The sequence below is a fragment of the Nanorana parkeri genome, unplaced genomic scaffold (assembly GCF_000935625.1).
Source record: "Nanorana parkeri isolate BGI_ZX_2015 unplaced genomic scaffold, ASM93562v1 scaffold4206, whole genome shotgun sequence".
Taxonomy (NCBI): Eukaryota; Metazoa; Chordata; class Amphibia; order Anura; family Dicroglossidae; genus Nanorana; species Nanorana parkeri.
In genome coordinates this window covers 10422-15108 of record NW_017310473.1, presented here as the reverse complement: position 1 = coordinate 15108, position 4687 = coordinate 10422, and positions in this window count along the sequence as shown.

Below are 4687 nucleotides of genomic sequence, written 5' to 3'. Positions count from 1 at the left end.
GTATGAGGGGGGTTGGGGTGGGTGTCTGAATTGGACTTGGCACTGGCAGTTGTCAGCACGGGTCAGAGTTCGGCTCCTTCTGGCTCTCGGCCCGTCAATGACACAATCGCAGTCCTCATTCTCTCCAACACTCTCTGACCTCAGGACGCGGCTCCTCCAACCTCTTCACTGCAATGTGTGATCACCAAATCCTTCCCGGGACCGTTCAACACCCAACATCGGCCCCGTGCAGGAGGAGGAGAGAAGGGAGAGGGAGAGGAAGGAGGAGAGAAGGGAGAGGAAGGAGGAGAGAAGGGAGAGGGAGAGGAAGGAGGAGAGAAGGGAGAGGAAGGAGGAGAGAGGAAGGAGGAGAGAAGGGAGAGGAAGGAGAAGAGAGGGAGGAGGGGAGAAGGGAGAGGAAGGAGAAGGGAGAGGAAGGAGAAGAGAGGGAGGAGGGGAGGAGGAGAGAAGGGAGAGGAAGGAGAAGATAGGGAGGAGGGGAAAGGGAGAGGAGGGAGGAGAGAAGGGAGAGGAGGGAGGAGAGAGGAAGGAGGAGAGAAGGGAGAGGAAGGAGGAGAGAAGGGAGGAGGGGAGAAGAGAGAGGAAGGAGGAGAGGAAGGAGGAGAGAGGGAGGAGGAGAGAAGGGAGGAGGGGAGAAGAGAGAGGAAGGAGGAGAGGAAGGAGGAGAGAGGGAGGAGGAGAGAAGGGAGGAGGGGAGAAGAGAGAGGAAGGAGGAGAGGAAGGAGGAGAGAGGGAGGAGGAGAGAAGGGAGGAGGGGAGAAGAGAGAGGAAGGAGGAGAGGAAGGAGGAGAGAGGGAGGAGGAGAGAAGGGAGGAGGGGAGAAGAGAGAGGAAGGAGGAGAGGAAGGAGGAGAGAGGGAGGAGGAGAGAAGGGAGGAGGGGAGAAGAGAGAGGAAGGAGGAGAGGAAGGAGGAGAGAGGGAGGAGGAGAGAAGGGAGGAGGGGAGAAGAGAGAGGAAGGAGGAGAGGAAGGAGGAGAGAGGGAGGAGGAGAGAAGGGAGGAGGGGAGAAGAGAGAGGAAGGAGGAGAGGAAGGAGGAGAGAGGGAGGAGGAGAGAAGGGAGGAGGGGAGAAGAGAGAGGAAGGAGGAGAGGAAGGAGGAGAGAGGGAGGAGGAGAGAAGGGAGGAGGGGAGAAGAGAGAGGAAGGAGGAGAGGAAGGAGGAGAGAGGGAGGAGGAGAGAAGGGAGGAGGGGAGAAGAGAGAGGAAGGAGGAGAGGAAGGAGGAGAGAGGGAGGAGGAGAGAAGGGAGGAGGGGAGAAGAGAGAGGAAGGAGGAGAGGAAGGAGGAGAGAGGGAGGAGGAGAGAAGGGAGGAGGGGAGAAGAGAGAGGAAGGAGGAGAGGAAGGAGGAGAGAGGGAGGAGGAGAGAAGGGAGGAGGGGAGAAGAGAGAGGAAGGAGGAGAGGAAGGAGGAGAGAGGGAGGAGGAGAGAAGGGAGGAGGGGAGAAGAGAGAGGAAGGAGGAGAGGAAGGAGGAGAGAGGGAGGAGGAGAGAAGGGAGGAGGGGAGAAGAGAGAGGAAGGAGGAGAGGAAGGAGGAGAGAGGGAGGAGGAGAGAAGGGAGGAGGGGAGAAGAGAGAGGAAGGAGGAGAGGAAGGAGGAGAGAGGGAGGAGGAGAGAAGGGAGGAGGGGAGAAGAGAGAGGAAGGAGGAGAGGAAGGAGGAGAGAGGGAGGAGGAGAGAAGGGAGGAGGGGAGAAGAGAGAGGAAGGAGGAGAGGAAGGAGGAGAGAGGGAGGAGGAGAGAAGGGAGGAGGGGAGAAGAGAGAGGAAGGAGGAGAGGAAGGAGGAGAGAGGGAGGAGGAGAGAAGGGAGGAGGGGAGAAGAGAGAGGAAGGAGGAGAGGAAGGAGGAGAGAGGGAGGAGGAGAGAAGGGAGGAGGGGAGAAGAGAGAGGAAGGAGGAGAGGAAGGAGGAGAGAGGGAGGAGGAGAGAAGGGAGGAGGGGAGAAGAGAGAGGAAGGAGGAGAGGAAGGAGGAGAGAGGGAGGAGGAGAGAAGGGAGGAGGGGAGAAGAGAGAGGAAGGAGGAGAGGAAGGAGGAGAGAGGGAGGAGGAGAGAAGGGAGGAGGGGAGAAGAGAGAGGAAGGAGGAGAGGAAGGAGGAGAGAGGGAGGAGGAGAGAAGGGATAGTAAGGAAGGAGGGGAGAAGGGAGAGGGAGGAGAGGAAGGAGGAGAGAAGGGAGGAGGGGAGAAGGGAGAGGAAGGAGGAGAGAAGGGAGAGGAAGGAGAAGAGAGGGAGGAGGGGAGAAGGGAGAGGAAGGAGAAGAGAGGGAGGAGGAGAGAAGGGATAGTAAGGAAGGAGAGGAAGGAGAAGGGAGAGGAAGGAGAAGAGAGGGAGGAGGGGAGGAGGGATAGTAAGGAAGGAGGGGAGAAGGGAGAGGAAGGAGGAGAGAAGGGAGAGGAAGGAGAAGAGAGGGAGGAGGGGAGAAGGGAGAGGAAGGAGGAGAGAAGGGAGAGGAAGGAGGAGAGAGAAGGGAGAGGAGGGAGGAGGGGAGAAGGGAGAGGAAGGAGGGGAGAAGGGAGAGGAAGGAGGGGAGAAGGAGGAGAGAAGGGAGAGGAAGGAGATAGGAAGGAGTAGAGGAGGAGAGAAGGGAGAGGAAGGAGGGGAGAGGAAGGAGTAGAGAAGGGAGAGGGAGGAGGAGAGAAGGGAGAGGAAGGAGTGGAGAAGGAGATAGGAAGGAGTACAGAAGGGAGAGGAAGGAGGAGAGACGGGAGAGGAAGGAGTGGAGAAGGAGATCGGAAGGAGTACAGAAGGGAGAGGAAGGAGGAGAGACGGGAGAGGAAGGAGATAGGAAGGAGTAGAGAAGGGAGAGGAAAGAGGAGGAGAGAAGGGAGAGGAAGGACGGGAGAAGGGAGAGGAGAGAAGTATGTAGGTGGGAGGGGAGGATGGAAGGTAACTGGAGTGAGATAACTAGGGAAGGAAAGGAGTGGGGAAAGGGAGAGAAGGGATGGAGGAAGATGGAAGGATTGGGGGTGGGGGGGCTGTGGAAGGAGGAAAGTGCCAGAAGCAGTAATAGAGAAAAGCTCTTCTACAGGAACACACAAACCATGCAACCCCCGAGAAAGCTGCCCTTTGGCCTCCTCCACCCCCTGCTGCCCCCCCTGTCACATGGTCTGGTCTAAGGCTCTCCCCAATACTCTTATTGTGCCCATAACATGGAAGTGATTGTTGAATAATCTCGGCATCTGTCAGACCGGGAGAGGACTGTATGTCTATGGGGGCCCCAGTGTGTGCAGAGGTCCCCTGGCCAAGAAGGAATGTTTCTGACTGCAGGGGGGGGGGGGACCCCTCTGCACATGTGTATGTCACTGTCCTTCCATGGAATATCTAACCGCTAGGGGCCCCGGAACCTGTCTATCCATAAATACTATGAATGCATCACACACAGATCCATGGAAATATACATACTGGCCCTTTAATTCAACCCAGAAAGACAAGTTTACCTTCACAAAGGTTTAACAAGAAGACATTCCGGCATTCTTCTTCTGGTCCGAGACATGAAATCATAACACATACATGTATAGCAAACAAAACACACGAGGGTTCCACGAGGGCTTCATGAGGGTTCCATGAGGGCTTCATGAGGGTTCCCCGAGGGCTTCATGAGGGTTCCCCGAGGGCTTCATGAGGGTTCCCCGAGGGCTTCATGAGGGTTCCCCGAGGGCTTCATGAGGGTTCCCCGAGGGCTTCATGAGGGTTCCCCGAGGGCTTCATGAGGGTTCCCCGAGGGCTTCATGAGGGTTCCCCGAGGGCTTCATGAGGGTTCTATGAGGGCTTCATGAGGGTTCCCCAAGAGTTTTATGAGGGTCCTTTAGGGTTCTATGAGGGCTTCATGAGGGTTCCATAAGGGGTCCTTTAGGATTCTCTTCGGGTTTTCAGAACTCCTGGAAGGAAGCTGGAAGAGTTCATCATCTTCTGTTGGTTGGGTTCTCGGTGACCGGCCCCAATAATGAACTTTGAGGACACTTTTTGGGCCGAGTTTCCGCTCCTCTCCAGCTCATTGTCATGATTTATTCTTTGGTATCATCGGAAGGCATGTAAGAGAACCGTCCCATCACCTTGTAGGGCCCCATGCATGGCAGCACCCGTCCCATCACCTTGTAGGGCCCCATGCATGGCAGTGCCCGTCCATAACTTTGTAGGGCCCCATGCATGGCAGTGCCCGTCACAGATATCTGAGTGCTAGATGTGTGGGTAGGCTCCGATGGAAGCGGCCGTCCATTCATTTCAATGTGTTCTGCAAACTCGGCCCAAGTCGGTGGCTGAGAGGACAAGTTCGGAATGGCTGCCATGAATCTCGCATGTGGCCGGAGGAGGATGTCGGCTCTCCATGGTGGACAGGCGCTGTGACTGAGTACCTTTTAAAGTGAACTTGTGGTTAGTACCTGGTGCCCCTTCATGATGACTCCCCCCCCAAATGTCCTGAAGTCTCCATCTTCAGCATCCATCAGATATAGGTTTCTGGGGTCGGTGGAACATTCTGCAACATCTGCCCCCAAATCCACCCGTTTCTCCGTCACAAACCACCGAACAAGCAGAAGAAAGTCTCTTTGGTGCCCTAAAACCTGACAGAAGAGTCATGAAGGTGAATACCAGGAGCTGGGAGGAGGAGATGAGGAAATGAGGAGGTGGTGGGGAGGGAGGAGGAAGAGGTGGGGGGAGGGAGGAGGTGGGGGAAGGAGGAGGAGGATGATAAGGA